This window comes from Chiloscyllium punctatum, chromosome 28 (genome assembly GCF_047496795.1).
Source record: "Chiloscyllium punctatum isolate Juve2018m chromosome 28, sChiPun1.3, whole genome shotgun sequence".
Classification (NCBI taxonomy): domain Eukaryota; kingdom Metazoa; phylum Chordata; class Chondrichthyes; order Orectolobiformes; family Hemiscylliidae; genus Chiloscyllium; species Chiloscyllium punctatum.
This window is the reverse complement of record NC_092766.1, coordinates 18433219-18447015: the sequence shown is the minus strand read 5'-3', so window position 1 is coordinate 18447015 and position 13797 is coordinate 18433219. Positions and strand designations below refer to the sequence as shown.

Below are 13797 nucleotides of genomic sequence, written 5' to 3'. Positions count from 1 at the left end.
TGCTTAAAGCTGCATTCTCCAGCGTGTGTGGATGTTTTTCCTGTCGGTCAGGAGAGTCAAGGTACCCGAGACCAGAGAATGAACGACTGCGATGCGTCGTGTCTCTCGGGTAACACAGTGACTCAGTGGTAAGTACTGCTGCCTGACAGTTTCCGGGTCCCAGGTTTGATTCCAGCGTTGGACTGCGTAGTTTGCCATTTCTCCCCGTGTCTGCATGGGTTCCCACCGAATGCTCCAGTTTTGGCAGAGAGTCCGAAAATGCGCAGGTCAGGTGAATTGACCATGCCAAATTGCCCATTGTGTTTGGTTCATTATTCAGAGGGAAATGTGTTAGTCTTCAGTGGGTCGGTATTGGCTGAAGGGCCTGTTGACATACTGCAGCGAATCTCATCGTAATCGCGTTCAAAAAGTCTTTACTTGTCTATAATTCTTGAAACACGGTTCTAAGAACTGACATATGGGCCTATCTTTACATAAATCTGCAAGCCATGACTAAGCAGATTTCCCTGCCTGAAAATGTCATATTTATGCCTCCCTACAACTTTTCGTACTGGAAAAGACATCAAAATGAAGTCTGTTAACAGATCATGAATGGTTTCTATCTGATAGATTATGTGGGACAAATGGTTCCCAAATGAGTCCGATGTTTTAGGAAATAAGACTAAGGTCATGGAAACATTCATTAAGAAGGATAAACTGCCCCTTCATTCTCTAGAGATTTGAAACATTGTGCAATAATGTCTTAATTATCATTAAAAATGACTCTTGGATACCAGAACGTCATTTCTCTGGATCGTTTGGATTCTGTGTACATTTGTGATATTGAATGCAGTTCCGGTTGCCATATTATTAAAAGGATATACCGCATAGGGTTTGGACAGTGTGTAAAAGAGATTAAACAGGTGGTTGCCTGGATCAGATTCCTTCAGCTGTAAGTGGAGCTTGAACAAACTCGGATTGTCCTCCACAGAATACCGGAGGCTGGGTGACGCCCTCAGAGAAGTATAACTATGAGAGGAATGGATTGCGTGGATAACAAGAGTTTTCTTCCCAGGATGGAAATGTCAAATAATATGAATCATAAGTTTAAGGAGGGGGGGGCGGGGGTGGGGGGGGTATGTTTAAGGTATATGTGTGGCAAGATTGCTTTTTTATGCAAAGGTTGATACATGACTGGAACACGCAGCCAGGAGAGATGGTAGAAATACATGTAATTGCAAAATTTAAGATGCATTTAGACAGATACATAAACAGACAGGGAAAAGATGGATGTGGACTGAGTCAGAACAGGATTACTCATGCAGAAAATAATTAGTCCCAAAATGTCATTCTGCCCATTTTATGCTCGTTACCAGTGTGTCTCTCAACTACCTAGCTATCTTTTGTTCAGTATGGATGACAATCTGAACCCCTCACAAGAGGGTCCTCTCGGTTTTGAAATCTGTCAAAAGAATTATGGTCTATTTAAAGCAAGGTTACCAGTTTAATGAAATAAGACAGCCTCTCGCAGATTTGTCCAGCAACACAGAAGTTAAAAGCTTCTGTGTTCTGTGAAGAAATTGTGCAATTACACTGGAACAATAAGCATTATATGTTTTTTTAAGAGACTGTGCAACCTTAATTTCAAGGAAAAACCAATGAAATGTGATCATGTGACATGATTGAGAGCAGGTTAATCCAATGATATTTCATGGGGGACAGTATTATCTTACGCACATCATCATCTCATACTCGCTGTTCAAGGATACTTCGGGTGGTCAGGTAATGTTCTATGATTCATATCATGAAGACTCCATTGTCTGCTTTATCTTCTAATTCAGCTAACTCAGCAAAACGGAAATGCAGGTTCCAGTCAATTTAGCACAGTGTTAACTTATAACTTGAAGCCGTTTTGTTGTGTTACTTTAAATTGAAAAGACATTTTGTGCTTACTAAAAACTTACATACACTTGTTGCTCCTGACAACAACATAATTCCAAATTTTAGATTCTCATTTTCCCCCTTTGGTCATTCCATGACCACGCCATAAATGTGAAGGCACGGATCAAATTAATCCAATTGGATGGCAGCCAAAGACTGCTATATTTCCTCCTCTGAGGAGGAGGGACCAAGGGCAGGCAATGAAACCTCCTCATCTTTCTCTCAGTGAAAAGAAGCATTTTCTGGGTGGAACCAATGCTGTCAATTGAAGCTAATATTTTAGAAATAATGCACTAAACAATAGCAATGCCAACAAAAAGACCAACTAAATCAATGCCAGCATTCAAAGCCATATTGATCAGTCAGTTGTACCATGAGCCAAAACCCCAATCTCCCATCCTGCGCCTCAGTCATTTAGCTGACGAAGGTGCAGATGCTATTTACATGCCTGGTAATATTTTTGATGAGGTCAGTGATCCCTCTGATCCACTTATCTTTGATTATGGTGCAAACTCCACTTTCTTTTGCAAGTATGTAATCGGGGGCATACCGGTGTTTGGGGTAAACAGGTGCAATTCTGAAAGCACATCACAAACTCCTGTTCAGGCAGTAGCTGTCTCATTACCCAAGCGAGTGAGACCACAAATGAGGTAATTACGGTTTTGATGGCTAATGATTCCCAGAGATTCTCCAACAGAAAAAAAAAACACTCAGAAATGCTCAGTGGCCCTCAAAGCCCCTGAACTTCTCCAATCTACGCAGAACTCAGGGGAGACCAAACGCCTGACAGGGAAATTCCAGACTCTCTGCCAGGCAATTGGACAGGGAACTACAGCTGGTAAAAAGTTGCTCCCACGGCTGCAGCACAAGGAGCACTCATTTCATTCAGGACAAGCTAGGTTAGTTGCCCCACGATGGCTGAACAAATGACAACTAGGTTCAACATAGATAATATAGGGACCCTCTCAATAAGCAATGGGCCCACCCCTGTGACCTCCTGGTGCATCTGGACAGCCTATGCACACACAGCATGTTCCGGAGCACCTCGGGCAAAAGCCATAAAACAGAACGAGTTGGGACTTCCAGAACGAGACGTGGTTACCCTCCCAGAATGGCTCCCACTACCCCACAACTGGGAAGATGTGGGTGCTGAAAGGGGGTCCTATACTGAAGTTACGTGCCACCATCCACCCCACACAGGAACTTAACACCAGTGACAACAGAGACACACTCCATCCCAAGGCTTATGCATGAGACGTGAGGTTCTCCAGGGTAGCAGAGACACGTGCATTTGAGCATAGCCCACGGGATAGTCCATGTCACGTTTACATAAGTGCACCCCCATGCCTTACCATTATAGCAATTCGGATAGGCTATCCCAGATTTATTAGAAAAAGTCCATAAGCAACTAACGGTTGTAGATAGATCATAATCAAAAGAAATATTATGTCCCTTTTGGATTCGGGAGGGGAAAAGTGGTTAGGGAGTCTTTTGCTGAAGTAAAGGCACAACAAACCACTTCATCCTTGCCAAATATTCTATTGTGTCTTTGGAGAAACAAATTGTTCATGAACAATAACATTTCCCCTTCTTCTCTTTTGCGGTGTGACCTATTTGAATGGGGGCCAGGTTCGCCCATAGCACAACTGAAATCAAACTGGCACACAACACCTTGGCAGGGTAAAGATCATTGAGGCTTGTTAGGTAAATGGATTGTTCGATCTTGTTGATATCGTTGACCACTGCGACAGCCTTCTTGGGTAACGTTCCACGCATCGAAGGAATCAGTCTCTTGGCACACAAGGACATCTTCTTGGCATTGATGGTAAACAGTCTCTGCTTGTTCAGGATCACACAGAGACACGGTCGCTTCTTGTACACTAATGTTGACAATGGCAAGACTGTATAGTGGGGTAAGTTTGATCCTGATCCGAGTTGTCATTTCTGAAACAAGGGTTAGGATATTGAGCGCAGAAGGAAAGTTACTGTTTGAAAAACGCAGTTGTAGCCTAATAGTGTGGTTCCAATTCATCTCTCAATTCCCTTTCATTCTCATCACCTCCATTATCTCCCCGTTTTTGAGGGGGTGGTGCAATGACCTTACAATTATAGAGGTGGACCCAGGCAGAATCCAAAGACGTGCAGGTTAGGTTGGTTGGCCATGCTATAGTGTGCAGGCTCGCTTCATCAACTGTGGGAAAAGTAAGGAAAGCGTGATGGAGTTAAGTTTGAGAGGGCTGGTGTGGACTCTATGGGCCAAATCTTCTGCTTCTGCATTGTAGGGATTCTATGATCTACTCGTGAACTTAATGAAACACATTGCAATTTCTGTTTCCATGCTTCTTCAGAGTAATCTTCTTGCCGACTGGCGAGCACCATTGTGTGTACTGTATATACAAAGTAAGATTGGGCAGCAGACAAGTAGTTGATTTCTTTCTTTTCGTCAAAGTGTGGTTAATACAGTCCACAGGCATCAAAACGCTACCTCATTGTCTGATTGGGAGTTGTACAACTTGTAAGCATTGGCAGAAACCACAGGATGTTCAATATTTGCCCATTTCTCCCCAGTAAAATGGGTAAAGACACAAACAGCGAGCTTTCTTTCATTATCCGGCATTGCACGTTGTATCTATAACTGGTAACTAAAAATAATCTAGTTTAATGGCATCCTGCAAAGGAGTGAAAAGAATATGGAGTTGTGAAATTAAAGACTAACAAGTCATGGCAGTGAATTGTGAACTGGGGCCATTGAACTGCATTCCCACTGACAATGACAACTGCATTACTTTTTCGTCTTTCCTCTCTGCATGCATGCCTAAGCGGAATGTAGAAGGCAAGTATAAAACCTAATCCTTTTCATATCTAATTCTCTCTCTACCTAATGTGATTTGGAAGTTCAATTGGGGAATTCGATGTGAATTGAGAAAATCGTAAAAGTGGAAACAGTTCCAAAATGGAAGAATTCGCTTTCCACGAAGCCAGACAAGTATTGTGTGAAAGAAGTTGCAGGCTTATCCGGGCTGCATCGTGCAACAGACTTAACAAGAATGATCGTCGGTTACCAGTACCATAGGTGAATAAAAACCCAGGTTCTGACCTGCATTTAAGAAATAGCACTACAAATTGCAACGGATTCGTTGCATGTGGTGGATTTGCCTCTGATAGTCCTTAGTGACCGTTCAAAACCAAAGTTGTTTGAATTGGCAGCTAAACTAGAGGCAACATTTCACCAAATTAGGAAGATGCAGATAACACAAATACATTCCAGTTTTGGAGAAATGCAAGCGAGACCAGGTACTTCAGGTACTAAAACTAGTAACGTTGACAGTAAGATATGAACATTTGTGGGCGGCACGGTCGCACTGTGGTTAGCCCTGCTGCCTCACAACGCCCGAGACCGGGTTCAATTCCCGCCTCCGGCGACTGACTGTGTGGCGTTTGCACATTCTCCCTGCGTCAGCGTGTGTTTCCTCCGGGTGCTCTGGTTTCCTCCCACTGTCCATAAATGTGCTGCTTAGGGTTAATTGGTCATGCTAAGTTGCCCGTAGTGTTAGGTAAGGGGTAAATGTGTGGGTGGGTTGCGCTTCGGCGGGGCGGTGTGGACTTGTTAGGCCGAAGGGCCTGTTTCCACACTGTAAGTAATCTAATCTAATTGGTAGCTGCAATCACGTATGAAGCACTTAGTACGATTGCTCTCGAAGAGGAATTTGTAAACTCATTACCTTAAATCATGTAAAAAAGAAGATGTTTTGAAGATATAAATATGGAAATTGATAGACAGACATCAAAATACTGAGAATGATTTGCTGGCCCATAAAGTCCTCTGTTCTGATCCACATCAGATCAGAAATGTAATATTGAGTGTGAGATGAAAATTTAAAGTGGAATTGTTTCCTTTGTAACAAGTTGGGTCATATTCATCAGAGTGTTTGAGTGGCGAGAAATTTGCCTGAGACTTATCAGTGCATGGAAGAAATAATGCCGAAAGGAAACTCAAAATGAAAATGGCAGAGTCATGCTTTAGTTTTTCATTGCATTGTGCCTCAGAAACTGGAGGTAAACAAATCAATTAGTGGTTAGATACTTAAAGGATGAGAGATATGAGGGCGTTTTATATGAAGGGAATATGAACCTTTTGTTCCTTAAATTGACGTAGACAAGCCCGTTGGTATAGTAAGAACTTTGCTTGCTGGGACAGATTTCAGTTTGGCCTCCAGAGAATTCATTCAATTTCAAAGTGGTGGCAAGTTAGGAACGACAGTGAGCCATTCAGCCAGTCGACCTCTCCCTCAATTCAATGGGATTGTAATTGACCAAACACTTGAAAGACTTTTTACATCCCATTGACAAAATCACATGTGTCATTGGCAAACTGAAGTCCACCAATCTTTAACTGAAACATACTCAAAGACTGAGTCTCCACAGCCGTTTGTGGTAGACAATCCCAAAGAATCAAGCTCTCCGGAAAACTCGACAGACAGGGACAAGGTAGGACAAATAAATTGTATTTACTTCAATGCAAGGGGCCTAACAGGGAAGGCAGACGAGCACAGTGCATGGTTAGGAACATGGGACTGCGATATCATAGCAATTACAGAAACATAGCTCAGGGATGCGGACGACTGACAGTTTATATGTTCCAGGATACAAATGCTTCAGGAAGGATATCAAGGGAGGCAAGAGAGGAGTGGGAGTGGCATTTTTGATCGGGGATAGTATTGCAGCTGTACTGAGGGAGGATATTCCCAGAAATACATCCAGGGAAGTTATTTGGGTGGAAAAGAGAAATAAGAAAGGGATGATAACCTTATTTGGATTGTATTGTATTATAGATCTCCTAATCGTCAGAGAGAAATTGAGAAACAAACTTATAAGGAGATCTCAGCTATCTTTAAAAATAATAGAGTGCTTAAGGTAGGGGATTTTAACGTTTCAAACATTGACTGGGACTGCCAAAGTGTTAAGGTTTAGATAGAGATGAATTTGTTAAGTCTGTACAAGACAATTTTCTGATGCAGTATGTGGATGTACCGACTAGAGAAGGTGCAAATCTTGACCTACTCTTGGGAAATAAAGGCAGGGCAGGTGACTGAGGTGTCAGTGGGGGAGCACTTTGGGGCTAGCGACAATAATTATATTAGATTTAAAATAGTGATGCAAAAGGAATGACCAGATCTAAACATTGAAGTTCTAAATTGAAGAAAGGGCAATTTTGACCGTATTAGGCAAGAAATTTCGAAAGCTGATTGGGGACAGATGTTTGCAGGTCAAGGGACGGCTGCAAAATGGGAAGCCTTCAGAAATGAGATAACGAGAATCCAGAGAAAGTACATTCCTGTTAGGGTGAAAGGAAAGGCTGGTAATATATCGGGAATGCTGGATGACTGAAGCAATTGAGGGTATGGTTAAGAAAAAGAAGGAAGCTTATGTAAGGTACAGACAGGATAGATCGGGTGAATCCTTAGAAGAGTATACAGAAGGTAGGATTATGCTTAAAAGGGAAATCAGGAGGGCAAAAAAGGGACCTGAGATAGCTTTGGCAAATACAATTAAGGAGAATCCAAAGAGATTTTACAAATACGTTAAGGACAAAAGGATAACGAGGGAGAGAAAAGGGTCCCTCAAAGATCAGTAATGCGGCCTTTGTGTGGAGCTGCAGAAAATGGGGGAGATACTAAATGAGCATTTTTTTTAGATTAGGTTACTTACAATGTGGAAACAGGCCCTTCGGCCCAACAAGTCCACACCGACCCACAGAAACGCGACCCTCTTTCCCTACATTTACCACTTCACCTAACACTACAGGCAATTTAGCATTGCCAAATCACCTAACCTGCACATTTTTGGATTGTGGGAGGAAACCGACACAGACACGGGGAGAACGTGCAAACTCCACGCAGTCAGCTGCCTGAGGGTGGAATTGAACCCAGGACTGGCTCTAGGAGGCAGCAGTGCTAACCACTGCGCCACCATGCCGCGCATGGCGCTCATATTTTGCAACAGTATTTACTGCAGAAAAGAAGATGGAAGACATAGACTGTAAGGAAATGAATGGTGACATCTTGTAAAATACCCATATTTCAGAGGAGGAAGTGCTGAATATCTTGAAATGCATAAAGGTAGATAAATCCCCAGGACCTGATCAGGTGCACCCGAGAACTTTGTGGGAAGCGAGGGAAGTGATTGCTGGGCCTCTTCCTGAGATATTTGCATCATCGATAGCCACAGGTGAGGTGCCAGAAGAATGGAGGTTGGCTAACGTGGTGCCACTGCTTAAGAAGAGTGGTAAGGACAAGCCAGGGAATTATACACCAGTGAGCCTGACGTCAGTAGTAGGCAAGTTGTTGGAGGGAGCCGTGAGGGATGGGATGTACATGTATTTGGAAAGGCAAGGACTGATTAGGGATAGTCAACATGGCTTTGTGCGTGGGAAATCATGTCTCACAAACTTGATTGTGTTTTTTGAGGAAGTAACAAGAAGGATTGATGAGGGCAGAGTAGTAGATGTGATCTATATGGACTTCAGTAAGGCGTTCAACAAGGTTCCCCATCGAAGACTGACGAACAAGGTTCGATCTCACGGAATACAGGGAGAACTAGCCATTCGGATACAGAACTGGCTCAAAAGGTAGCAGACCGAGGGTGGTGGTGGAGGGTTGATTTTCAAACTGGAGGCCTGTGACCAGTGGAGTGCCACAAGGATCAGTGCTGGGTCCTCTGCTTTTTGTTATTTACATAAATGAATTGGATGCGAACAAAAGAGGTACAGTTAGTAAGTTTGCAGATGACACAAAATTGGAGATGTGGACAGCGAAGAGGGTTACCTGAGAGTACAACAGGATCTTGACCAGATGGGCCAAAGGGCTGAGAAGTGGCAGATGGAGTTTAATTCAGATAAATGCGAGGTGTTGCATTTTGGGAAAACAAATCTTAGCAGGACTTAGCAGGAAGTCGCAGGTAGATAGGATAGTGAACATAGAACATCGAACATAGAAAACTACAGCGCAATACACGCCCTTTGGCCTTCGATGATGCGCCGATCCAAGCCCACCTAACCTACGCTAGCCCACTATCCTCCTTATGCCGATCCAATGCCCGTTTAACTGCCCATAAAGAGGGAGAGTCCATCACTGCTACTGACAGGGCATTCCATGAACTCACAACTCGCTGAGTAAAGAATCTACCCCTAACATCTGTCCTATACCTACCACCCCTTAATTTAAAGCTATGCCCATCGTAAAAGCTGACTCCATACGTGGAAAAAGGTTCTCACGTCAACCCCAATCTGAACCCCTAATCATCTTGTACACCTCTATCAAGTCACCCCTAAACCTTCTTTTCTCCAATGAAAATAGCCCCATGTGCCTCAGCCTTTCCTCATACGATCTTCCTACCATACCAGGCAACATCCTGGTAAACCGCCTCTGCACCCGTTCCACTGCCTCCACATCCTTCCTATAGTATGGCGACCAAAACTGCACACAATACTCCAGATGCAGCTGCACCTAATACAACTGCAACATAGCCTCAGGACTCCGGAACTCAATTCCTCGACCAATAAAGCCCAGTACGCCATATGCCTTCCTCACAGCACTATTTACCTGGTTGGGAACTTTCAGACATCTGTTTACTTGGACACCAAGATCCCTCTGGTCATCCACACTATCAAGTATCCGACCATTAGCCCAGTACCCCATCTTCTTGTTACTCTTGCCAAAGTGAATCACTTCACACTTAACTACATTGAACTCCATTTGACAAATTTCTGCTCAGCTCTGCAGCTTATCTATATCCCGCTGTAACCTGCCACATCCTTCCTGACTGTCAACTACTCCACCGACTTTCGTATCATCCGCAAACCTGCTCACCCAACCTTCTAGCCCCTCCTCCACGTCATTTAGAAAAGTGACAAACAGCAATGGTCCCAAAAGAGAACCTTCTGGAACACCGCTCGTAACTGCACTCCAAGATGAAAATTTATCATATCCTACTACACTCTGACTTCTTCCAGACAGCCAATTCCAAATCCAAACCTCCAACTCACCCTCAATGCCATACCTCCGTATTTCTTTGCAGTAGCCTACCATGGGGAATCTTATCAAACGCCTTACTAAAATCCTTATCCACCACATCTCCCGCTTTACCCTCGTCCACCTCCTTAGTCACCTTCTCAAAGAATTCAATAAGGTTTGTGAGGCACGATCTGCCCTTCACAAAACCATGCTGACTATCCTTGATCACATTATTCCTTTCCAGATGTTCATAAATCCTATCCTTACAATTCTCTCTAAGACTTTGCCCACAACAGAAGTGAGGCTCACCGGCCTATAGTTCCTAGGGTAATCCCTTCTCCCCTTCTTGAACAAGGGAACCACATTTGCTATCCTCCAGTTTTCTGGCACTATTCCTGTAGACAACGAGGACATAAAAATCAAGGCCAATGGCTCTGAATCTCCACCCTTGCTTCCCAGAGAATCCTAGGATAAATGCCATCAGGCCCAGGGGACTTATCTATTTTCACCCTTATTTAGAATTTCCAACACCTCTTCCCGACATACCTCAAAGCCATCCATTCCAAGTAATTGTGACTCAGTATTCACATTGGCAACAATGTCCTGTTCCTGAGTGAATACTGACGAAAAATATTCATTCAGTGTCTCCCCAATCTCTAAGCCTCCACACGCAACTTCCCACTCCTATCCTTGACTGGACCTACTCCCACTCTAGTCACTCTTTTATTCCTGACATGCCTCTACAAAGCCTTTGGGTTTTCCATAATCCAACCAACCAAGGACTTTTCATGTCCCCTCCTTACTGCTCTTAGCTCTCTCTTATAACTCTCAATCGCCCCAATTGTATTTTCGCCCTCTTCCCTGTCACCACGGATTCCAATTCCTTATTAAACCACGGCTCCCTCACACGACCCTTTCCTCCCTGCCTGATAGACACATACTTATCAAGGACACTCCATAGTTGCTCCTTGAACAAGCTCCACATATCAATTGCGCCCTTGCCTTGAAGTCTGTTTTCCAAGCCATGCACCCTACGTCGTGCTTCACCGCATCATAATTTCCCTGGCCCCAGCTATAACACTTGCCCTGCAGTGCACACTTATCACTCTCTATCACTAGAGTAAAAGTCATCGAATTGTGGTCACTGTCCCCAAAGTGCTCACCTACCTCCAAGTCTAACACCTGGCCTGGTTCGTTACCCAAAGCCAAATCCAGTTTGGCCTCACCTCTTGTTGGCCTGTCTACATATTGTGTCAGGAAACCCTCCTGCACACATTGGACAAACACCGACCCATCTAACGAACTCGAGCTATAGCTTTCCCAGTCAATATCAGGAAAGTTAAAGTCTCCCATGACAACCACGCAATTACTTTCACTCTTCTCCCGAATCATCCTCGCAATCCTTTCTTCGACGTCTCTCGGACTATTAGGAGGCCTGTAGAAAACTCCTAACAGAGTGACTCACCTTTCCTATTCCTAACCTCAGCCCAAGTTACGTCAGTCTTCATCCATCGTCCTTTCCACCGCTGTAATCCTATCTTTGACAAGCAATGCCACACCTCCCCCACTTGTACCCCCACATCTGATCCAGATACCAGAATCCCTTCTTCTGGCACCAACCCTGTAGCCACGCATTTAACTGTTCTCTCTCCCAATTCCTCGACTCTCTATCACGTTGGCACGGGTAACAATCCACAGACAGCAATTGGTGGAGGATGGTACAATTGCAACATTTAAGAGGCATTTGGATAGGTATATGAATAGGAAGTGTTTAGAGGGATATGGGCCGGGTGCTGACAGGTGGTACAGGATTGGTTTGGATATCTGGTCGGCATGGACCGTTTGGACCAAAGGGTCTCCTTCCATGCTGTACATCTCTATGACTCTATAAGATTATGATACTTAACAAGATAAGGAACATGGGCTTTTGGAAGGATTGACACACTGATCGCAGTGTGTGTACATGCAGAGTGACTGATCATGGTGGATATGTACAGAGGGACGGATCACAGTGTGTGTACATACAGAGTGACTGACCATGGAGTGTATGTAAAGAGGGACTGATCACAGTGTGTGTATACAGAGCGACTGATCACAGTGTGTGTATACAGAGGGACTGATCACAGTGTGTGTATATAGAGGGACTGATCACAGTGTGTGTTTATACAGAGGTACTGATCACAGTGTGTGTATGCAGAGGGACTGATCACAGTGTGAGTGCAGGTGGGAGACACAGTGAGAGAGCAGAGGTGTACAAACCTTGATTCAGATTCCACCATCAGGAGTAAAGGAAACAGTCGGGTGGCCAGTGGCAAGAAGTGCCCTTCCCATCAAAGGGCAGTGCTGTCGGGATCAAATATAGGAGGGGAAGGGATTAAATGACAAAGCATTCCACTGTGTCTTGGTACACGTCACAATAAATTCAATTCAATCCCATCCATACACAGTCGTATCATATCCGGACACAGCATCCTCACAGGAAGAGTGCGAAAGGCGTCCTTGCAAGACGCTCTGTCAACAAGCCTATCAACAAAGATGGCATATACTCGCACGCCGCAGGCTCTGTGGCGCAATGGATAGCGCGTTGGACTTCTAACTTGAGGCTGCTGAAGGCATTCAAAAGTTGTGGGTTCGAGTCCCACCAGAGTCGTGTTTAAAGCTGCATTCTTGCGCGTGTGCGGCTATTTTTCCTGCAGCTGAGGGACAGGTGAGTCAAGGTACCCCAGACCAGAGGCTGAGCGACTGCGATACGTCCTGTCTCTTGGGTAACGTGGTGAGCAGTGGTGAGCACTGCTGCCTGACAGCTTCAGGGCCCCAGGTTTGATAACAGCATTGGACGACTGTTTGCGTGGAGTTTGCCCATTCTCCTCGTGTCTGCATGGGTTCCCGCTGCATGCTCCAGTTTCCAGAGGGTCGGTTTGGGCTGAAGGGCCTGTTGCCACACTGTAGCGAATCTCATCGTAATCGCATTCAAAAAGTCTTTAATTGTCTATGATTAGTGAAACACGCTTCTAAGAAATGACATATGGGCCTATCTTTACATACTTCTGCAAGCGATGTCGAAGCAGATTTCCCTGCCTGAAAATGTCATATTGATGCCTTCCTACAACTTTCCGTACCGTAAAAGACATCAAAATGAAGTCTGTTAACAAATCATGAATGGTTTCTATCTGATAGATTATGTGGGAAATATGGTTTCCAAATGAGTCCGATGTTTTCGGAAATAAGACTACGGTCATGGAAACATTCATTAAGAAGGATGAACTACCCCTTCATTCTCTACAGATTTGAAACATTGTGCAATAATGTCTTAATTATCATTAAAAGTGACTCTTGCATACCAGAAAGTCTTTTCTCTGGATCGTTTGGATTCTGTGTACATTTGTGATATTGAATGCAGTTCTGGTTGCCATATTATTAAAAGGATATACAGTGCAGGATTTGGACAGTTTGCAAAAGAGATTAAACAGGCGGTTGCCTGGATCAGATTGCATTAACTTTAAGTAGAGCTTGAACAAACTCGGAAAGTCCTCCACAGAATACCAGAGGCTGAGTGACGAGCTCATTGATGTATAACTATGAGAGGAATGGATTGGGTGGATAACAAGAGTTTTCTTCCCAGGATGGAAATGTCAAATAATATGAATCATAAGTTTAAGGAGTGGGGGGGGGTGGAATGTTTTCGGTATATGTGTGGCAAGATTGCTTTTTCATGCAAAGGTTGATACATGACTGGAACACACAGCCAGGAGAGATGGTAGAAGCACATGTAATTGCAAAATTTAAGATGCATTTTGACAGATACATAAACAGACAGGTAAAAGATGGATATGGACTGAGTCAGAACAGGACCACTCATGCTGAA

At 44.0% G+C, this 13797-nt stretch overlaps 1 non-coding gene across 1 annotated transcript; it reads left to right on the top strand.

The window, feature by feature from the left end:
* The first annotated feature begins 12490 nt into the window (after positions 1-12490).
* On the top strand, positions 12491-12582 carry trnar-ucu (transfer RNA arginine (anticodon UCU)). Its single transcript is given in 2 exon segments — positions 12491-12527; positions 12547-12582. It is a non-coding gene; the product is annotated as a tRNA-Arg (tRNA).
* Positions 12583-13797: the final 1215 nt, after the last annotated feature.